Source organism: Rhamphochromis longiceps, linkage group LG17, assembly GCF_057381845.1.
Source record: "Rhamphochromis longiceps isolate RC_006_pf linkage group LG17, R_longiceps_female_GT1.1, whole genome shotgun sequence".
Lineage (NCBI taxonomy): Eukaryota > Metazoa > Chordata > Actinopteri > Cichliformes > Cichlidae > Rhamphochromis > Rhamphochromis longiceps.
The window spans coordinates 26303139-26327818 of NC_140573.1; the positions used below are offsets into that span (position 1 = coordinate 26303139).

The following is a 24680-nucleotide window of genomic DNA, read 5'->3' on the forward strand; positions in this document are numbered from 1 at the left end:
TCGGTCTCCTCACTTGCTCTTCCTCTGTCAGACAAAATGCACACATCCCCTTATTCTCTCAGCTCACTATTTTTTTTTGACATTTCCCCTCACCCGCTCACACGCTCTGCTCCGTGAAAACAAATATCAGTCGGAGGTACTATTAGATGTGCATTTCCACATGCCATCTACAAACTTATTCTTGTTTGATGAACCATTTCAAAAGATATTTTCTCTCGGAATAAGACAAAGCCAGTCATGAAAGGCTAATAACATCAGATGGTGGGATTAATGAATAATGCTAATGAGGCGTTCATACTGTATACGATTTAGAGTCCCCACTGAGAGCCATCCCTTAATTCCCCCCCTCTCAACACTCGTTCCCCATCTTGCTGTCTCACTCCATCTATCCCTTTCTCTCTTCAGGTCTCACTAGTGTATCCGATGCTGCTCACGTCCCATTCTGCAGACAGCTAGTCAAGGGCATTCCCAGAGTAAGTGTATGCAAATGCTCTGCCTCGAGGAGCTGCCTCGTGTCCCTTCGACACTCAGCCGGACCAGATGTGGCACATGGCTCTTCCAAGGAGAGGGCAGCAGATGCAAAGGCAAAGGAGAGCCAGCAACAGCAATCTTCTCAGCAGTCGTGACCTCGCTTCAGTGGACACATTGAGGCCGACGGCACCTGAACTGATACTCTGAAATATACGAGAACCTAGGCTGACTTCCAGCTTTAGTTTGAGGGCAAAATAAGATAGAAAAGAGCCCTACACTGACTGAAATATCTGATAATATTTCTGATTAATATAATATATGATACTAAAATGTTACGTGTTAAATGCTTTATCCATTTCCACTTTTATGGTCATTAATAATTCATTGTTTACTAAGTAGCTTGTCAAAATTACACATGTACAAGCTATGCTACATTCACTGCCCTGCCTCTTTGTCAAAGGTGTCAGTATTATGGTGGATAATGTTAGTTGAAGTGATCCTGGGACATGTTATATCAGACAAACTGTGCCAGTACATTTTATTGAATTGAGAAATGCGTGCCCCTGAAAAATCCTAAATCCTTACTCAGTATTTGGCAGTATGTTCTGGGGTGCCCCATTCTTCCATGTACATATTAACAGTAGAAAACTGACTGACTTACCCCATACACAAAACAGAGCAAGAACTGAAAAGAGTGGGGTGTAAACCAGCTAGCATGGCAGGCAATTTGACTACCCTTAATTTTAGTTATAACATATTTTTTCAGTCATGATACTTGGCCACATCCAGTGATTTGGGCTGTTATGGCATGATGTCTACAGTTTTGTCATCTTTTTCTTTTGCTTCTACACAAAAGTGGCCCATAAATGGAGCAGCCATCTCAAGTCTGTGATCCCTCTATTTCATCATATGCCATACATCCTGTCACACCAGCCCTCTGCATGTCCTCCTTCACTACATTCATTAACCTTCTCTTTGGCTCTTTTCCTTCTGCCCAGCAGCATTAAACATCTTTAGCCCAGTATATCCCTCCCTTCTCTCTTACTGTCTTCCTCCTCTCCTCTTCCTGTGTCTTCAGACTAGCACACTTTCCACCAGCACCCTCTGACCAATCTGATATGGAAATCTTACTAATGACCTCCATGCTTTTGCTGGGTTTCCTTCCTGATGCAACCCTCCCCCTGGTGCTTTGGACTGGAACTAAGAGTACACTGGCTTGTGACACTGCATTACTGTACAAGTAACATTACAACCCAGACATAAAAACCTCCTTTTCATGTGTTCACATGTGGAATCAGTGACTAAGAGTTCCACGCCTCCCTGTTATGTTCATCTGCACTTCCATCGATAATCAGCCAGGCGCTCCTCTTCTTAACGGGTCATGTGTCATCCAATCATCCTCACTCAATGAAATCCTTGAATCCCTTTAGTGTTTCCTTGTTTTGTCTACAGATTAATAATAACACACGTGAACAGTATCCATTTTCTTCTCTGCAACAGATCTGCTACATGAGCTGGGAGAGCAAAGGAAGTCTGCAGCAAACTGTAACTCTGTGAGATACAGTATGTTTCTGCAGGCTTGAACAGATGTTACATGTGTGTGCAAGTGTGTCTGTGTGTGTCTGCATATGTCTATGGAGAGACCCAGTGTGTGAATAAAGTGCACAGGCTGATAAAGCACAATGAGACACATGGCACTGCTGACAGCAGCCCACACACACACACACACACACACACACACACACACACACACACACACACACACACACACACACACACACACACGCATGAGAGCTAACAGACATATAGGAGGGACAGAGGCAAAGCAAACAGGGAGTATGTGTTAATGATTACCAGCTAGCACCCTGCCTGGACTCAGGCACAGCTTCTCTGTACATAAGCTTTGGTTCATTGGTTCTGTGCGTTCTGTGTGCGTTTCTTGTATTGTGTAGCTGTGGGGGGATCGATTACTGGGTAAGGTGATGTGGCCATCGCAGATTTGCAGCTCAGCAGTCTTATGGTTCGACCCTAATGAGAAGAAAGGGAAGTACATTCATGCTGAGCTGTGCAGGCCATCCTCTATGGAGAATATCTGTTGTGTAGCTCAACCTAGTGTCCTAAACACACAGGCCAGCACTTCAGAGGCCACTCACTATCGCAGCTAGGGGCTGGAAATTGTAAACCTGAAACACGTCTATGCTTATCTCCTTGCGAACGTAAACTGGCTGGAAGTAAGATAATAGTTTTGGCCAAATAATTTCCCTGAGACAGAGAATAAACATTTGGGTAAGTTTATATAATGTGTATGCAGTATAATGAGTTGTTTTAAGATTAAAAATGCCCTAAACGGGAAAAATGCAGGCAGCTGTCAAATCACTGCAGCTTAACTGAGAGTCCGGGTCCAGATTAAGGCCCTCTGTTAATGTCACTGAGCCCCAAAGGTACAGCAAGAACCACCCAGACACTGAAAGACCAAAAAAAACTTTGATTTGTAATGTCTGCACATCATATTCTGCAGGAAAGGAAAAATATTTCCTCTACTGAATTTTACTGAAACTTTACAAGTAATGGGGGAGGCTTCTATTCAAAATCCACTAAGTTCCCTCCTTATTTAGTTTTGCTGGCACTGGTCTTGCATGTACAGCTGTGAGCTGGGAGAGCTGGTTGATTGGGTTTAACAGCGTCAGACGCCAACCTTGAGCCTGTTTTTTTCAGAATATGAGGTTGGCAAGGTGGAGTAACTAACAATTTTGTGATTCAGGAGACCGTGATTCATGTCCAATTTGGATTTCAGTTTTTTTACATTTTGTTTTGCTGCATTTTCACTTCAGCCTTCACTTGCCAGGTATATTTAAGAATCAAAAACAGGCTTTGGTTTCTGAAAGTATTGTGGCTGGGACTAAGTTATACCCCCTGAAAACAGTAACCCTGCATGCTGAAAATTTATGCTTACCCATTGGGTTTAAATGTGATGCCAAGGGGCCTTTACAAGCGTCCATATGTAAGTGCTTAGGAGCGAGAAACCTATTTCAATATTTCCATGACCCGCTGCACCGCGGCACTGACGCCAAAGGACACAATGTGTTTATCTCAGGACAAAATGGCAGTGGAGCCAAGAACTGGCTCCAAACGGCCAGTCAGAATCCAGACTCAAAACTCGTACATGTAGGTTTTCAAATCATATGCAAGCCCTACACAGTTTCTGCACCATGTTCATACACAATATTAAAAATGAAATAAAACAAAAAAGTCAGGATCAGTGCTAGCCATTCACATTGAGATTTTATAATTTAGATTTTATTTAGAGGCCACCGTGGCTCAGGGGGTTGGGAATCGCATCTGTAACCAGAAGGTCGCCGGTTCGATCCCTGGGCTCTCTGTCCTGGTGTCCTTGGGCAAGACACTTTACCCTACTTGCCTACTGGTGTTGGCCAGAGGGGCCGATGGCGCGATATGGCAGCCTCGCTTCTGTCAGTCTGCCCCAGGGCAGCTGTGGCTACAACTGTAGCTTGCCTCCACCAGTGTGTGAATGAATAGTGGTATTGTAAAGCGCTTTGGGTGCCTTGAAAAGCGCTATATAAATCCAATCCATTATTATTATAAAAAAGGTCAACTCCCTCCAAGCCCAGTCTAAAACAAACATTGTGTCCTCCGCTCTCGAAGGAAACTTTCATTACCTCTGGTTTTGCACAGGTTGATGGAAGTCACCCACTTCAACATTTCAAAAGAAACGGGCAGGGAATATGAAGAGGAAAACTAAGAGTGAAAATCTTTCAGCCCAGGAACCCGTCAGTTCAACCGAGATTGAACAAGAAAGGAAAAGCAAGGAACAGAGATCAACAGTGTGAAAGAGGAAGAAGAAGGGCGAAATGGCATTTAGAAGAAAAAGGCGGTGAAATAAAAGGAGATGGGTGAACAAAAAGGACAATTTCCTAAATGTCACGGGCATTTGAATGGTCACCTTTGGACACAGCAAATTACGGGTCTTATTCAAGCGCTGGATGTGAAGCAGTTAGAAGTAGCTTTTGTAACTCATCTATACAAACCTTAATCACTAATAATTTGTTCTCTCTTCCACATAGCTGCCCTCAAATTTAATTGCAACGGAACAACAATGTGATGATTAAAAGTGAATACCATAAAAAATTATTCAGTAATTCTTCATGTTTCACATTTTTGATTGATATAATTAGAAAAATTGTTCTCCCACCAAACAACTGCAACTCTAGTTGTCTAGTAACTCTAGTTTTTGGGTGAATTGTGATCCCCAGGTTATTGTTTCAGTTAGCTCAGTATCTTTGGAATAAATTAAATGCATGTAGGTATATCTGTGTATTTGTGATACATGTTTGTGGATGCATAGAGGCATTGGTACATTGCCATGATAGGAATCATGCGGTTACATTTTGGATGAAAAACAAGGTGACCGCTGGACTTTCTGCTTGCCCACAGCCATGAATTCAATTTAAAAATCATCATTGTCTGCCCTTGGCAGCATATGGTGCTTCTTCCAACTCCCAATTTAAAGTTTCATCACAGGAAACTTGCATTTCTGAACTTTATGAACTGATCATTCCTCTCTGGTCTATCGGCTCCAGTTAATCCTAATTCATCCAATCACTGCACGCACTTATGTGTCTCGTCACATTCAAAAGGACTACTTTTCTTAATTGTCCATCTTACTGATTTAACAATCACCCACCTCCTCCGCCCCAAACACCAGAGGATTCAGGATACAGGCAGAGGATCCCCTAAAGAGAGCTAAACCAGCCTCAGCCACACTGCTCAAGCAATTTGTGCCAAAAAACACTCTTAACACATCAAGTCATCGCGGCTGTTTTCTTGCATCCATATTTTTTTATTCAAAGTTGAATTTTTGGTCAAATAAAGATTAGCATCAACGGATTAGCAAACTCATGCTTGTCTGGCCTTTGATGGCCCACCTGCACTGGCTCTGCACTGCTTTACTGGAACTGCATGCAAATGGTTTGGTTCATAACCATTTAGACGGGGTTTAAATTCCCCAGAAATCAGATTTCGCTTTGCCCAAGTGAGTGAAATTTGATAAGAACAAAAGGCAGATGTCATCAAGAATCCAAAAAAAAAAAGAATCAACAAATGATTTTCTTCTTGAAATAATCATTGAATGTAATTTGGTACTAGCATGGATTTATTGAAGTGTAGCCTAAAAAAGATCTGTGGTAAAGGATCTGAAGGCCACTGATAACAAATTTTTTCATATCTAATCTCATTTTCATGCGTACGTGGTCCATTATGCTAAGAAATGCTTAACGTTTCCCACAGTCACGATTTCTGTTCTGCACCTTCAATCACAAAAATGGCACCAGTGACTAACAATGACACCGACCTCTGCAGATATTAGACTCATTCTGAGGAACTGGCACAATCATATTTTTTTCCCCCTTTAACGCATTCAAGTTGTACTGCTTTGACCCACCCAGACTATCCAGTGCTAATTCTCTCTGCTACTGAGGCATGCATTTCCAAATGGAGTAAAGTAGCCCTAATTACAGCTGATGCGCTCATTTAATCTCTCTCTCTTTCTCTGTCTTTCTCGGATTCTCTCCCTCCGCCCATCTCTCTCCACCGCAGGCAGGAAGCTGCCACGAATCACTTACAGCTTTATCGTCGGATAAGTGGCTGTTCAAATATGAAGCTATTCAGAAAATTCCTTTCAGTACACACAGGTGCTTCCTTTCAACACCACCCGGCTTCTCTCGCTCACATGCGTGCGTCAGATACTGTACACAAACTCCCACCTACACACAGATGTACTCATGCAAACATACAGGGCACAACATTACACACAGAGCACCTGCTAGGGTCAGGAGCACATGCCAGTGTCACTGAGGCCACGCAGATGTTTGGCTGCCATTTGAAGGTACAAGAGGTCCAGAGGAAAAATGACAAACTGCTGTTATCTACAAATTTTCTATTTTTAAATGTCAACTACTGCAGTGAGTCTTAATGTTAAAGGAGCCATCTTCTTATGTTTGCAATAATTAGCCACCAATTATATACAGTGGGGCAAAAAAGTATTTAGTCAGTCACCGATTGTGCAAGTTCCCCCACCTAAAATGATGACAGAGGTCAGTAATTTGCACCAGAGGTACACTTCAACTGTGAGAGACAGAATGTGAAAAAAAAATCCATGAATCCACATGGTAGGATTTGTAAAGAATTTATTCGTAAATCAGGGTGGAAAATAAGTATTTGGTCAATAACAAAAATACAACTCAATACTTTGTAACATACCCTTTGTTGGCAATAACAGAGGTCAAACGTTTACTATAGGTCTTTACCAGGTTTGCACACACAGTAGCTGGTATTTTGGCCCATTCCTCCATGCAGATCTTCTCGAGAGCAGTGATGTTTTGGGGCTGTCGCCGAGCAACACGGACTTTCAACTCCCACCACAGATTTTCTATGGGGTTGAGGTCTGGAGACTGGCTAGGCCACTCCAGGACTTTCAAATGCTTCTTACGGAGCCACTCCTTTGTTGCCCGGGCGGTGTGTTTTGGATCATTGTCATGTTGGAAGACCCAGCCTCGTTTCATCTTCAAAGTTCTCACTGATGGAAGGAGGTTTTGGCTCAAAATCTCACGATACATGGCCCCATTCATTCTGTCCTTAACACGGATCAGTCGTCCTGTCCCCTTGGCAGAAAAACAGCCCCATAGCATGATGTTTCCACCCCCATGCTTCACAGTAGGTATGGTGTTCTTGGGATGCAACTCAGTATTCTTCTTCCTCCAAACACGACGAGTTGAGTTTATACCAAAAAGTTCTACTTTGGTTTCATCTGACCACATGACATTCTCCCAATCCTCTGCTGTATCATCCATGTGCTCTCTGGCAAACTTCAGACGGGCCTGGACATGCACTGGCTTCAGCAGCGGAACACGTCTGGCACTGCGGGATTTGATTCCCTGCCGTTGTAGTGTGTTACTGATGGTGACCTTTGTTACTTTGGTCCCAGCTCTCTGCAGGTCATTCACCAGGTCCCCCCGTGTGGTTCTGGGATCTTTGCTCACCGCTCTCATGATCATTTTGACCCCACGGGATGAGATCTTGCGTGGAGCCCCAGATCGAGGGAGATTATCAGTGGTCTTGTATGTCTTCCATTTTCTGATGATTGCTCCCACAGTTGATTTTTTCACACCAAGCTGCTTGTCTATTGTAGATTCACTCTTCCCAGTCTGGTGCAGGTCTACAATACTTTTCCTGGTGTCCTTCGAAAGCTCTTTGGTCTTGGCCATGGCGGAGTTTGGAGTCTGACTGTTTGAGGCTGTGGACAGGTGTCTTTTATACAGATGATGAGTTCAAACAGGTGCCATTCATACAGGTAACGAGTGGGGGACAGAAAAGCTTCTTACAGAAGACGTTACAGGTCTGTGAGAGCCAGAGATTTTCCATGTTTGAGGTGACCAAATACTTATTTTCCACCCTGATTTACGAATAAATTCTTTACAAATCCTACCATGTGGATTCATGGATTTTTTTTCCACATTCTGTCTCTCACAGTTGAAGTGTACCTCTGGTGCAAATTACTGACCTCTGTCATCATTTTAGGTGGGGGAACTTGCACAATCGGTGGCTGACTAAATACTTTTTTGCCCCACTGTATACTTATTCCATTAACTGCCGTTCAGAGCAGCATATGAAGGACTCTTGATTTGTTTACAACTTTTTAGGCCAACACTTCTGTACTGTCCATTTATTTGGGGTTAAGAAAGTTTGTTTTTGCTCGTCTTCTTATTACATTTCTAGTTATTATCCTGTCAAGTTAAATTGTGATGGTGTGAATTTGACGTATTGGAACATCTCTCCGGTGTCTAAAAGCCTTCTCTGAAAACAGGAACTCAGAGTATCTGTCAAAACTCCCTGCATCCTGTTATTGGAAAGTCAATCGCAATCCAAACAAACAAATCTTACGCATGGAGACTAAATTACAATGTAAAATGTTCAAAACATTTTCAATATTCAAGTAACTGGCAAAATATAAAGTTTTCATACAAATGAAAACTGCAATATGTTTAAAATTCTACTAAGAAATATTGCAGTATTAACTAGTAGTAGACATTAAAGCTGCAAAAATCGGGATTTAAAGTGAAAGAGAACTGTCCCTAATTAATGCAGTTTCTTTTCTTTTTTTTCTTTTTTTTTTTTTTGTCCCGTTTGGATCTGTAGCCATCAGAATTGTTGTCTTAAGGCCAAGAAAGATGCCAAGCGGATTTATTTTACCAAGTGGATCATCATGGCCTTGCCATATTGGTCCATTTGATTGACCTTTATTATAATTATGAATTTATTTTATTTTCAGTTGCTACAAACGGGACAGACATGACTGGGGGATAGGACAGGGAGAAAGAATGAAAGAAAGAGAGGGGGAGAAAGAAAACCAAAGGGGAGAAGAGACGGTGAGAAGGGGGGGGGGGGGGAAGAAAGAAAAAACAAACAAACAAAAAAACAAAACACCTGGGTCACCTGTATGGAGAAAAAAAACAGAAGAGAAAGCAAACAACAAAGAGCAACATAATAAAAAAAACGGCACCATCACAATAAACTAGCTAGCAGTAGATATCAGTAGATACTAAATAATAAACGATATTGTGCAGCACGCAAGATAGACAGCGCACAATGTGCTTTGAGGCAGCAGCCAAGAAAGCTGTAGTCCGCGTCTGTGAATACCCGTGTGTACACCTGTGTGCATACCTGTGTGGATCAGCATGCTTGCATTCCAAAGGTTTCTCCATGTAACGATCTGCTAGGGAGTGTGGGGGGGCCACAGCCCCGTCCTCCAGGGTATGAAGCAGGTATGGAGGAGATCAAAACTCCAGACATCCAGAGGCCCCCAGAACACAAGAGACCAAGGAAGACCAACAGAGGGGCAGCCGCGCCACTGTCCCAGTAAGAGCTGAGGAGAGTCCCAGATGAGGGCTCACTCAGCAGCTGCGGAGCAGAAGCCAGGGGGAGTTGCAGTGACGCGCCCGTGAGCTCCGCCGGCCGCCAGCTGTGCCTGAGTGACCGAGCCCCAGGCCGAGAGGCCGGGGGCACCCCACCTCCGAAGTGGCCCGAGCGAGCCCCAGGCTCCAGGCCCCGATAAGCGGCCGCCAAGGAGTGAGCCGGTGTGTACCCGGACGCCCATACCCGGACACAAAGAACCACCAACGCACCGACACCTGAGGGAGTCCGCCACTGGCAGGGGAAGTGGTGGTGTGGGGAGATAGGCCTCCAAACCTTGGAGGGCCTGAGATGTCCCCAGAGAGGTGGCGTCTGACACCCAACCTGACATATAGACACAGACATACAGGCACACACAGACACAAACATCCATTCCCACCCTCATGCTCTCATATGTACTTACTCCACACTCAACCAACGTGGAGACAGACATAAAGAGACGCTGTACACACGATCACACTCCCCAAGCGTACTCTACGAACCGGGTCTAGGTGCCCTTGCCCCTGGAGGGGGGAACTGCACCCAGACCCAGGTGGTGTTACCTTTTCCCTGCGGTGGGGAGAGGCAGACCGCCCCGACTCTGCAGCAGCAGGGAGGCCCCACACTCCAGACCGCAGTCGGACGGCCAACTCCTCCTAGCCCCCCCCGCTCCAGCAGGCCGCAGAGAACGGGGGTGAGAGAAGACTCCAAACCTCCCTCCACCCGCTCATTGTAGTGTTGATGCATGTGTGTTAGGGCCCACCCCCAAGATCCTATATGTATGTGTAATGAGAGTGTGAGTAATGTGAATGTCTAAGTTGTGGGATAAAATTGAGGCAGAGGCAGCCAGAAGGGGACAGAGGGGGGGTAGCCTCCTCTGCACCCTGGTGACATACCCCTACTCCAAGGCCCTGCATGTGTGGGTGGTTGTGGTGGAGCGGGAAGCGGGAATTAATGCAGTTTCTATTAATTCTGTGCATCTTCAGCGAGAATTTTAGCATTCTCCGCTAATGGTTTACACGCTAGTTTTTTGGGTCTCGCCAGCTTTGTTTCCAGATTCATGATCCGGCTATTTTTCAAAAACCAGAGGGTGAACCCACTGTAGCTTTTAGCGACGCAACAGTAAACATTTAGTGGGTGAAGAGCCAGAAGTTTATCTTGACTTGTTAGACACCGAACCAGAGTCTCAGCATCCACTGAAGTGTTGCACTTGAAGGGAACTGGACTTCTTTTCTGGTTTGTAAAGACATTTCACCTTTCTTGTTCAGTTCTAGAAACTAATGGAGAGTCCCACGTATTGACTGTCTTTGGAATTGGCTTAGAGTTATTGACCAACCCGGTAATCACACAACTCATTGAGGGTTACATGATCCAAGGTGTTAATCAAGGGATTAATGTCACAAGCGCCAATGGTGCATTCCATCTGAAGTCAGAACTTCCTGTTCCCCACCTGAGATTTTGAACTGGAATGCCCCCTTAAGCCAGACAAAGTCAGAGTGCCCGACCGATCTTGACTTTACAATCCATGAAAGTATGTAATCTGTACTAGAGATGGACCGATCCGATATTACGTATCGGTATCGGTCCGATACTGACCTAAATTACTGGATCGGATATCGGAGAAAAATAAAAAATGTAATCCGATCCATTAAATATCACGAAAGCACCTCACAAAACTTGCAACACGCCGTAACTCGCCTCAGAACGTCGGAGCAGTATGCATCACGTGATAGAGCAGCTGTGGCATGCGGGACCTGTCGGTGGTCTGGATAGCATTTGGAGCTTCGCTAGCAACCTGGCATTTCATCTCCGACAAAGTTATCCCCGAGAGAAGTAAAGCAAGTGTGTAAGTCCATCTCTGAATGTTTGTAAAGCATTCCCACGTTAAGCTTAACGAGCGACTGCCTCTCGCTCTCCGGCTGCTACTTCAATCGTGAAACTGCTAACGATCAGCTGATCGGCTTTTCTGTCGCAGTCCGTCTCTCTTGTTTGTTTTTGGCCCACTTTGCGCCAGAAAGAGCAAACCAGCGGCTGAACAACAGCAGCACGTTTAAGCTTGATAAGCTGTTGTTAGAATTTATTTCATATTACTTTCTAGACCAGGATCTTTTTCTACGTAGCTGACGGCTGGTAACTGTGCAGGGGCGGATCTAGCAAAGTTTAGCCAGGGGGGCCGATAGGGCATTAACTGGGAAAAGGGGGCACAAAGACATACTTTTCTTTCTTATTCTCATTTAAAATGTCTAGCTTTTAATAAATAATTATCTGACACCCAAAGTTTTAATTTGATGTAAAATGAATAGAAGTCAATTACTGTATATAGTGACTATTAAGTCTAATATATATACCCTAGTAAGCTATAGTACATTTTCCTTTGGGAAGGTACCATCTGTGCAGTCTGCAATTTTGTTGAAGAAAGATGTTGAATCTATTTAATATTTCTTGAAAAATAATTGATTTCTGTGCATTTTTTTTCACACTGCATCAAATTAAGGTTGATTACGTTGATTAAGCATCATGAGGTGGAGCGTGAGGGGTGGTTCCCTATTTTTTATTTATTTATTTTTGTTGTTGCTGGGAGTTGGAACCCTATTAGTTAGGTTGCTTAATATTTACGCTAAGTACTCTTTAAAATACCAGAATAGGGAGGATGGTGTAGGTCTAAGTTTATTAGATTGATCAGTATTGCTGAACTATGAAATATTTTTTTTGTATACAGGTATAACAGAATAGCTTTAGTGTAGTTGTTGTTTTAAACTTGAGTATGAACTTGCAGACTTGCAAAATGCAGCAAGATATTTTCAAAAACAGTTTTGTTGATTAAAAAACACTATATCGGATTCATATCGGTATCGGCAGATATCCAAATTTATGATATCGGTATCGGTATCGGACATAAAAAAGTGGTATCGTGCCATCTCTAATCTGTACAGCCACCATTGTGTATCTGGCTGAATAAGCCATTCGGAAAACATTAAGCGCAAAACCAGAAGTGTTGTGTAGCAGTGATTAAGTGAAACAAATCCTGGCATTCCTTACTTTTACAAATTTACTACTGGCATGCACTCAAATCGGGAATGACATTTCTCTCAAATTAGGAGGAATTCCGACATTCAACTTCCGAGGATGTTGGACAAGGTGTGAAACCTCCGTTATACACTGCCCTACCTCGGCAAAAGGTCACATGGGTCAAGGTGCACTGGGGAGGTTGAATTGCTTGGGAAGAAATCTCTAGACTTCACTATAGGTGGCTAATAGTTGGCGTCATAAGCCACAATCTCTGTTCAAGGCTCGTAGTTCACAGTCCACATAGACAGTCTCCTTTAATCCCCTCTCAGACCATCTGCCGTCTTAGTCAACATTAACATCCTTAAAAGAGTTTCCCTCCTTCAGGTCCAGATGTACCATGAGCACGAGCTCATCACGAGTCTTGTCACAATGAGCTGGCTGTTTTGTGTTGTGTATTGACCAATGGCTTTATTCGTACCTTGGTTCATGTGACCCTCAACGACTTACTTGATTACCTGGAGTTAAATACCTTCATCACTGAAGAGGCCTCTTGGATTAAAAGTGAAATGTCTTCACAGTCAACAGGCAGCCTGGTCCCATTTAGAGCTGCTCGCATTTCACATAAACAAATAAGGGGTACTTTGCCATAAATACAGCAACTGAGATACAGTAAGGTGACAGCACTTTCTGCACCATCCTTTCAACATCCTTATACTGATCATCACTGTGTGTATGTGCTAAAAGAGAAATCAATTCCTTCTTTGCTACTAAAACCAGTTCTGAAGTATGATTTCACTAACTTGGAGGATTAAGCAACCGTGTTTTGGCTTTTTTCTTGAAATACGATTACAATTTTAATCTTGAAATTTCCACCTTATTCTCAAAATGATCGACAGTATTTGCCTCTTGTAGTGTTTTGATTACAGCTGCTTTTATTGCCCTCAAGTAGTAAGCCTCGTTAATGGTATATCCATGTTTCTCTGAAGTGGATTGCTTTGATCTTTATGCATCATACTGTAAAGGTAGATAACGTGTACAAAATGGTCTTTATTTCTTCACCCCTTTGATTCTGAGCGTAGCGGTAACAGTATTAATATCTTTTCTTTGGTCTTAACAAAGAGCATGATGCACTTGAACCACTGCAGTAAGGAGCATGCTATTAATGACTTCATTGTCTGCTTTTTTTCAAAAAGCCTGTGGAGTCTCTGTCTATAAATCCACCTTCTTTCTCCAGAAAGCCCTGCTAGCATGCTCAGTAGCCTTTATCTCCTCTGTTTCTCTGCTAACTCCAGTCACCAGGCGCTGCTGCTCACGGAGGTCACATCCGATTCCTCCCAGCAGTAATAATTACGACATTCTTATGGAGAGATGAGTGGCCCTTTTGACCTGCGAGTCCCCTTGACACACACGTGAGGAGAAGAGCATCGTGAGAAGAATTCACCAGGACTTATGACTAACAGACTTTAGACTGAAGACACACGAGACAGACAGACACACCAGTGAACGTAGTACATCTTGCATAAATAAGGACACTAAGGAGCATCTGTGTGCCGACGGGAACGGTGTGTTGGGTATTTTTTGGGGAGGGTCCCTGTCTGGGACGGGATTGAGGAGTCAGCACTGCCTGTTAGAGTGCCCCGGGCCAAGTCTGTGTAGGGGACTCAGAAGGGGGATTAGTGGGGATTTAGAGAGCAGTAATTACCCTTGCCCACTGAGGGTTTGGTAATTAAATTACCTTAGCAACCCTGGTACTGCCCAGCCACACAGAACCTCCAAGGTCAGAGCGAATGAAATTTTACAATATGCAAAATTTACTTTGTATTGTCATCGCAAAATCATCTGCTGTTAAGAACTACAGCTAGTAATTGTTATGGAACCTGGTTTTCTCTATGTAGAAATACTATTTCAGGGACCTCAGCTGTAAAGCATAAAATATGCATTTATTATAAAAACACTTGGTGCTTCTAGGAGAAGAGAGATGAGCGCACATATTACAGCAAGTACGGTGACTCACTTCTGAGTTTAACCTCACACAGGAAACTTTTTTGTACCCTCTCCTATGTCTGTGTCTATTCTCCCCTTTAGATAAAGGAACACAGCAAAATGCTACACTCTCCCCCAAATAGCCAACAAGCAGCTGGGCTGTCCTTTAAGCCTCTGCAGAAGCAAAACAGAAAATGCCAAACAGAAGACAGTCAGGTCATCACTCTACAAAAAGGCTCCACCGAGCCTGAACCTTCCCTTCCACGACTTCCCAAATAGACCGACTCACTACAAATAAAGGCCCTCACACTCATGAACTAATAAATGGTTTTCACATATACATCAAACATGCAAATAGAAACTAATGTTCATCAGAATTCATTATGCTCTTTTTTCAGTGTGAGATTCCTATTGTGTAAATAGGCAGTGGCTGAGCTGTGTGTGTTTGTGTGCTTGGAGAGAAGGCATACATTATGTTAAAGTATACTGTTATTATGATTAACCACAGCCATAGCAATTTGAAAGCACTACAGCATTCAAGTGGTGTGATGCACGGTTGAACGTAAGCTTTTCAAACCTGAAACTTCCATCAAGAAGCAATTACATGGTTAACTTCTACAGATAGTTGTGACATCGAGTAGATTAGCGGTTAAGTGAGAAATGAGCTGAGGTTAAAGAGCAGTGGATTTGGAGTGAGACAAAAGAGAGGAAGAGAAGGAGAGAAGGGAGAGAGGAATGCGTGGGAGTAGCAGCATCTCCCACGCAGGCACGATCCATCACTGAGCAACACTCGCTCGTCTCAAAGTGACATACAAACGCCAGCAACAACTCCTGAGCAGAAATGCAATCTCCCTCCACATACATGCCCATGACTCTAATATTCAGAAGCACTATATATGCTCTGGATTCAATTTACATCAGCACATGAAGCTTAGGGCTTGCTGCTGACTTTTACTTCAGTATTTTATTTCAAAATGTGCTCAATGCATGGGCCATAAAGCTCCTTCTTTATGGCTTCTATAGATCCAAAAAGCTGCAGGCGCATGATAACGACCTAAACCTCCAGCCCACACTTGCTGCATAAGCATTTGTGTATGAATGTGTACTCAAGCACATGCAAGCAACATGTACACATCAAACACAGACCTACATTCATCAAAAGGAACGGGAAAAATCACTGAAATGTAACTCATTACCTGACTTTCCCAACAGGAAACTTTGATTCTCTGTATTGAAAATGCGACTGCATGTTCTGTAATAGCTTTCTTCTGCACCTTCAAGCTTTATGATGGAGCGACCCTTATCTAAACACCCACCATTGTATTGGTAAACCAAAATAATGATCCGACTCCATCGCCAAGTGAAGGCGATAGATCAAAGTGACTGAACTAATTCAGTGACTCAGACAAAAGCTTCTGTGAAAATAAATTGCTTTGAGGAGCTGAGCTGGTTTATTCTCAGGTACATCAAACACATTAAACAAAGCGTGCACAAAAACTAATCACTGATGGATTGTTTTCAATAAGAAGACTTTTTGTTAGATTATTGTTTAAGATGTTAAATAAATATAAAATGCTGTCATTTTATATTCACATCATTTGGCCCCAATCAATTTGATAAGAACCAATCATTTGGCTATTAGCAGGAGGTGGAACCGAAAGGGCTACAGTTGTGACAAACTGGCCTTTAGGAAGTGATGAAAGGAGGTATGGTAAAGGATGCCAAGATGCCCTCATCCTCTTTTGGAGGACACAGCCACTCTTTGTGTTACGTCTTGTCAACTAAATACTGAACTGTCCCAGCACTCCACAACGGTACGCGTTCTTGAACTGCTCACGCTTACCTTGTGGTAACTGTCCTTTCGATGACACCAAACACTTTTAAACAAACTTCAACAGATCATCATTGCGACGACACTGTTTTCCAATTACTGACATATTAAAATAACATTAGCGACGAGCGAGAAGAAAGTTCGGCGCCTTCAAAGTCATCACTTATTATCTCCACGGGGATGTTTAGACGTTAATACCTGATGTGGTTAATGGCTTAGAATAAATTTTTGATTACACTTTGAGGTCTGAAATAATGAAAAATGCAGTTCTGCTAGGGTTACATTTGCACAAACAAAACCTTCAACTGAGTACGACTGCTTTGTATAACCTCTCTCACTCCTTATATGCTTACTGGGTGTCATGCAATGCCTACTATACTGGCAAAAGTTATTAGAGTACATGTCTGTTCTGCCTTCATGCAGATAAAAGCAGTCTGGTTACATCCGTGCCTTGTTCTGCACAATAGATAGTATAATACCTGGCATAACAACTGCTCATTAATCAGAATTGAATCTGTCTGTCAAGCACCTGTGTTTGGGATGAAAATGCAGCCTGCCATATGTCTGCTGGGACTGCAGAAGATATTGTACATTAGACATTCATAATCCTAGACATGACAGGAGGATTTCTCTCTCTCTCTCTTTTTTTTATGTACTAGTTCCCACAGTTGCGGGGGGAAAGCAAGGGGAAATGTGGGTATTGGCAGCTCTTCAGAAACCAGTCGATCAACACTCGTGTCACATAACAGTACCGTTACCTTCCACTGCAGCTTGCTGGAACATGTAAAGGACAGCTGGTGCCAGATACCCTGTATAGCTACTGATGGGTGTGATGCTATCAACTTGGCAGAATTAGACCGCCTCACAAGGCAATAATTACAACAAGAGATCTTAATCTCAACCTTGTGAATGAAAGGAGAAAAAAAATGGGTGTGTGTGTGTGTTCATCTGTGATGAAAATTGCCCACTGGCATAGGCCCTGTGGAGTCACAACCCCCTGCCAGTGATCCCACCTACAGCAGTCACCTTCACAGCGCCCTTCACAGCCCTCGGTACATTGCATGTATTTACAGTGCAGAACTAGCAGTTCTGATTATTCAGTTCACAGTGTTGGGAAAGTTACAGATTACAGAATACATGCTCCAAAATGTATTTTGTAACATATTCCGTTACATTACTCAATGTGAGTAACATATTCTGAATACTTTGGATTACTTAATATATTGTCGTGCTTTTTACAACTACATGAATGTACTATTGCTGTGTGATTTATTACTATTAAAGAAGGCTACTCGCCATACCAATAGCAACTAGATGTTTAAATCTTAATATAAAATGAGTAACAGTAGGGTAGACATTAGGTAAGGCTTCACTTTTTGCAGCGATCTCGTTTAGAAAACTATTCCACGCGTATATAAAACATGTCCGCAGCTCCGAACCGCAGTAAAGGGATCTCTCGCTAATACGCCGGGTTCCCTGACGGGCTCGTAGCCGAAAACTAGCTTTACTTTGTTTTTGGGTCAACTTTGCTAGCGAGAGACAGAGAGAGGCGTTGAAAGGCTGCTCCAACGGAACTTATTGTTTCAGAGGAAAACACGAACACAGTGTACAGTCGAGTCTTAATAGCTTACTTACAACTGGGCTCGTCAGGCACTCTTTTTAGCTGCAGTGGTTATTATTATATTTACTTGCTTCCAGCTCCCGTTTCTGGTCGGTCATTTTTTGAATAATAATTTTTAAAAATATTTCTTCACGTCATTATGCGGTCGCAAGTAGAGGTGACATGGGCCGCGAGATTGAGACACAGGCATTAGAGCCTCTTAATGCGTTTGTTTGCGTTTCCACCAGCGTGGAATTATCAAAAATAGAGAGGGCATAGCCGAACATATGAAACAGGAAATGACCGTCGTGTAATCCATTTATTTCAACAAAGTAACTGTATCCTGAATACCACCTTATTAAATGGTAACTGTAACGGAATACAGTTACTCATATTTTGTATTTTAAATACGTAACGGCGGTACATTGATTCCGTTACTCCCCAACACTGTCAGTTCATGATCTTATGACTGTGGGGCTGTTTCCTAAAATATACATTCAGACATGTACCTTTCCCACAACTGCTGCACATCTGCAATCCACATTGCAACCCACCCCCAACCTAGCCCCTCCTTTTATGCTGTATCCAATTTAATGCCATACTATCTGACTAAATCAGTATAATATCTGAGAATAACTATTCCCTTTTGACTGCAATATTTTTCACACAGGACTAATATAACTAATATTTTATAGGACCCCATAAATCACTATTCTGCTGCTGTGTGAATTAGAGCAGTAAAATTAAGAGAGAGGAAAAACAAAACTAATCACACCAAAAAGTAAAATCCGTCTGAAATTACTACCCTTGATTGGCACAATTTTTCATCAACACCGATCTTTCTTAATCAAAACACAGTAGACAATTTGCACTGGAATTATTTGACAAATTACGCACATGCTGTACAGACAAGGGGTTCTCGAGTGATTACGATGACAGATGGTTTCAACAAATATGACAAATCACTGGACATCAGTGGAGAAATTAGACCTGTGCAGTGAAAGCTGGTTTCTGAAAAAAACAATAGTGAAAGATGGAAGAAAAGGAAGGTGCATACTGTAACATTTAGTGTGTTTCACTCTATTCTCTGTTAGCTTCAGATCCGTATTTATTCTCTGGCTAAATGACAATCCTGGAGGCAGAACACTGGGACTTTCACTTTAACCCTAATCTGCCCTAATGGACGCTGGTGAATTGTATTGTTTTAGCAATGAAAATTGAGGCCCTGCTTAGAATCACAAAAAGAGAGAGTGGAGAAGCACCCCTTTCAGTCCATCTGAACTACATGCTTCTCACTTTTTCTCCCTCTCGTTCTTCCTTTATCTCTCCATGGACTGCTCTCTGCCACTTTGGATATGTCATGGGCAATAAGGATGAAAAATTGGACCGCTCTTTGGGTCCGCGGCCGGCATGCAGGCTCCATCCTTCCACCTTCACATGCCTGGAGGAGGCTGAGCTCCACGCTCCCAAAACAAAATAGGATTTAACAAGGCCAGAATCACTCACAATACCTCAGTAAATAGCCACTGAACCCTACCTGAACCATCACTTGCAGCTGAATACAGACTTTAACATAGAAGTGTGGAGTAGGTGGATAGAGCTTGACAGTAAACAGAGTAGAGCGGTGCTTTGAATCCACCATAAAATACAAATGTAACAGGTTTTATCAAAAATCATCCACCAAAGTCAGCATGAGTCAAGTCTGCTTTTCCCTAATGGTTCTTCCATTAGGGAATGATAGTTCTTTTCTGTTCTCTTTCAACACACATTTCAATTAAAATCCATCTCTTTATTTTGTACTCCAACTTTTTATTTCACTCTGGACAATAATCACTTAGCCATTTATGTTAGAACAAAAACAGGACTGCAAAATTATACACACTAAAATAGAATCGCTTAATAATTGTAAAAACCCCAGAAATTTAAATTACTGATTCAAAGCAATTTGTAATTAAAAACGCGTGGTTAAAATTTGTGTCAGGCAAATGAGGGGATTATTTTCTGTGCTGATATGGACTCATTACCAATTTGTGTGGAAACGTTTTTCGTTAGTTTCCACACTGCTCGCTATATCAATTCTGATTGCCAAAAATCTATTATTCAGACTGTTTATTGATGGAAAAAGTTCTTTACTTACAAATGAGTCAAATAAACCTGAAATATCTGGTATGCCTGGCAAACACTGGGTTAGAGCCCCTTTTACCTTTAGAACTGTAGCTTCAGTTTCCTGTTATTAGCCACGAGTGACACGGAGTGGGCTTCTGCTCCTGTAGCTCATCTGCTTCACAGTTTGACCTGTTGTGTATTTAGAGATGCTATTCTGCATGCCTTTGTTGTAACGATTAATTATTTGACTTACTGTCTCCTTCCTATGAGTTCAGCGACTTCACCTATGACCTCTGGCACCATGCAAAGCATTTTCACCCAGAAAACTGTTGCGCACTGGATATTTTCTAATTTTTCAGACCAAAATCTAAAAACTCTGGAGATGGTTGTGTAGGAAGAGCCCAGGAGATCAGCAGTTTCTGCTATATTCACACCAACAACAACCATGCCACATTCAAAATTGCTTAAATAACCTCTGTTTCCCATTCGGATACTCACTTTACAATTCAGCATGGCATCTTAACCACGTATACAAGCCTAAAAACACATAGTTGCTGACATAAGATTGGCTGGCTTGCTTTTAAACAGGTATACTTAAAGAAACAGTGGATTGTGAGTGCATGCTTACATCAATATAATTCATAATATCTATAATCCATACTGAAATGTCCTGCATTGTCTGATGGACAGTCCAAAATATTGGTGCCATTTTTCTGGTTAACGCTTCACCTTAATGATTTTAAACATTAAAACTGTCCCCAGATCAGCATGCTTGAAATAGTCATTAACAGTTCCAGGTGGCTAGCTAGCATGAGGGACATGCACACATGGCTAATTAGCACATCATAACATAATGCCCAACTAATATTATTCATCCTATATTTACACACCAGCTGTTAACACCAACACAAAACATGGTCTGTATTGTAATTTGATGACAAAGCTTGGCTTTGGCTAATATATCAATAGTGTCCACGCAGTTAGCAACAGCAACGAAGGGATCCCCGTGTTTACCAGCCGCGGCTTCCACATAATCCTCCCCGTTTGTCTGCGTTTACATTCATACACTCGGTTGCTGTACTTAACTTTTACAAAAGATTTGACGGTCCTTTCATTTCTAATAATATCATATTGAGAGCTGAACAGCGCTGGAGGCAGGTCAGACACAGTGATAGTATTTCACATACGGGAAGGCAGAACCTAGAGCATGGATGCTTGTGCTGTTAATTCAGTCTGTATTTATTAGTTTATTTATTTTTACATATACGCAAATGCTAAAAAGAAGATACAAGCAGCCACATCTTGTTATTAAATAAAAAGATTAGTCCAAAGCTAATCTTTCAGCTCTATTTAGGATTAAACCGCATTCTGAAAACAAAATGCTGAATTAGGTTGGAGACGTTACTGAAGTCATCTGGAAGAAAGTACTGAAATTCTTGAAATCCCTGCAGTTGCTGGGCAGTCATTTTGAAACATTATCCGAATTAACATAAATTTGAGTGTTAACCAGAAAACGCATGCATAAGATAAGAAAATTTAAATAAGGATAAAAAAAACCCATTTTTCCTCCTGGAAGTTGTACTTCGACAAGCGTCTTTGTTGTTGCAGAATTTTCCCTCAGTTCAGGATTTCTTTTAAGTGCAGAGCTTCTCTTAAAACACCTCGCTGTGCCTTTAAAATCACACACTAATGAGGAATTCAATTACATTTTATTGAAAAATGAAAAAACTGAACAATCCAAGCATGTGGCTTTAACACATTTTCATATGAATGATGAAGTGGGTCTGTGTTTATGTGGAACAACAAAGTCTCACATTTTTCTCATGTATGCACAACGACGAGAAAGAATGAATCATTATTTCTTTTGAGGATGTGGCTCGTACAGTGACAGGTGGATGTATATTGTTGTCCATTTGTGATCACACACCCCTCTGCAATCAATACGACGTATTCTGCCCATACGTACTAGACCCATAAATAATGCATTGTTGCAGTGTGAAGATATGTGGACGTCTACGCTTGGCAGAGAAAAATCTGCATAAGTGACAGCTCGCTGGTTCTTCCTTCACAGCATCAAAACAGTGGGTGCATCTATAAATTAGTCCTGCATGCAGCAGAGTGTCATCCAAGGTCATATTTATATTCATATATTCACAGCCTTTTTTTTTTTTTACTTTACACTATACTTTCTGTTTTGGGAATGTTCCAGTCATATAAGTTTGAATCGAGTTGCTATTACAGGTAACTAAGCGGCTTAAGCGACCGTATTTGTAAATAACTTTCCAAACACAAGCTGTTTTCTTTTTATCCGAGCAGATTGTGTTGACACATCGTTTTCCATCACCATGCCTACCATCTGAAGCATACATGTAATTATATTTATTCTAATATTCACAATTTCCCATTAAGCTGTCATTTCAATTGCTTTGTATTTAGAGCCCACCTAATAAAATTTAAGGTTGTAAGGCAGTGTAGCAAACATGTTAATGACTCTAAGGAAAAGAATGATATTCCCCAGGGGCCGATACATTTTATGGTTCATTAAATCTACTTAATGACATGTAAAACATGAGCAACATAATATTCACCATCCCCAGAGCAATAACACAACAATAAAGCAGGTTCAAATCTATGTTAAATGGCTACTGCGGGGAAGATTGACATGTTAAATTCATAAATATGAAATCAGATGAAAAGTGGCAAAATCACAGAGGTGCGTTTCCAGGATTTTTGAAAATTGTGGTAACCTGTGGGGGATCAAGAACCAGTCAGAGAGAGACTATTTCTGTCAACTAAATATCATCCAATACAATTATCAATAAGCAATATAAACGTGGGGATGCACATATCACCTTTTTTTAGTGTTCATACCTAAATAGTAAAACAGACACAGTTGATACTCAACTTTAAAAAAACTCTGGGGTCTTTGCTAGTCTTGTGTTAGCATGCTATATGAGTCATGCGTTGGAGAGTGTGAACCTAAATAGAGACTTACTAAACAAAACACAACTTTTTATTCGACCGGTTTGCAGTCCAAACAAAGTGTAAAGCTTACAGGGAAAGAGCAAAACTACATTGAAAAACAAGCAGGGAAGACGTCTATGAACCCCAAAGAAAACACATGAAGCACATGAAGGAAGGTAACAGACACTCTCACAAAGGACAAAGGGTAACAGAGGCTATAACTCTGCACATTCTCACAGACACAATGAGGACAAATCAAGGGAATGAGACACAGCTGAGGAACAAAGCATGGCTGAACTAACCAAGAAAATGAGACAAGGAAGTAAATATAAGGCACACAAGACTGATGGCTATCAAAATAAAACAGAACGCTAACAGACTTAAACAGACACGAGGACTTGACAAGACACAGGAAATTAAAGGATGCTGGGGAACTAGAAAAGCTTAACCAAGTTGTTATAACAACTTGAAGACAACAAACACAAATGACAAAGGATCCTGGACAATATACACGAGGCATTAACAAAGAATGCCTAATGACAACACAAATACAGACACTTAAAACATAAAACTCTATTCACAAACAGAAACAAGGTTACAGAAGAAGCAGTAACACGAGAATCCCAAAATATAATCATAAGAAAAGCAACCGATAGCAAATAACACAAAACCCCCAAATCACATCTGAGGTCCGTGACAGTCTGAGCAAAGAGCCAGTGTTGTGTCAGTCTGTTCTGGATACAATCTGCACTTTACCATTGTGTGCGTTTCCCTTTGTGCAATAAAAATAAACGTAATGTTCCCATCGCCACCTCTCAAAAGCTGTAGACCACTGCACCATTGTCCACCTCATACACATGAATCAAAATCAACTGACTGCAGTGCAAGTTTCCAGGGAGAAAAAGGCAACGCAGTATTTTTGTTTACTGCGCGGCGTGGAGCTCTTACTACGTGACGTAAATGACTGTAACTGCAAATGTGATTACTGAATTTATCAGAGTAGCTCATTACATCACTGCATTACTAAAGAATGTTAAGTTTACACACAACACTCGTCATGTGTAACACATATACATCATTTTTGATATTTTTTATATATTTTCAGTAATGACTGAAACACTGCTGAGTGGTAGAAAAAAAATAAAGGCGCTAGGCAATGGTAGGTAGAAGAACAAAACATTAAGAAGCAATAATGAGGACAGCAGTGCATTTCCCAAAAGCTCAACAAAGTCTGGTAGAGAGTTTCTTTAAATTCCTTCACACTTTAAAGAAACTCAAAAGAAAGACCTGGTTTGGAAAAACGACTGCAAAACAGTATTATGTATTTATATTTGTACTGTGGTGCTAACAGTTAGCCCAAGCTCCCACTACAGCACTTCCAGGAAACCCACTGAACAGATATCTTCAATCATAATTTGTTGTTTGGCTTCATCATTGGCTGTCCGGTCGTTAAGTGATGACGTGATGAATCCTACTTCCGGGTCTAAAGTAGTCTGCGTTTAATATGGCTTTTGTGTTGTTAACATGTTTAATGTTTTGTATTTTCTTCTATTTAATCTCAAAAAGCTCCTAAAACAGTCAGTGATCACTGTTGACCTCCCTCGGCTTTTATTACCGCTAATCATTTATTTAAGCTCAGTTTTTAAAACCTTAGGATGTAACTACAGTCACGGTCACGTAGCACCTCATTATATACCAGCTAGCCAAACTTCAGTAACCCTACAAACGTCACTGCTGTTTAGTTTTCTGTCT

The 24680-nt window shown here is 41.7% G+C and overlaps 1 protein-coding gene across 2 annotated transcripts in view; it reads right to left on the reverse strand.

Annotated features, from left to right (window-relative positions):
- syt1a (synaptotagmin Ia) overlaps positions 1-24680 on the reverse strand; it is a 217026-nt gene that overhangs the window by 112579 nt on the left and 79767 nt on the right. The window lies entirely within an intron of this gene.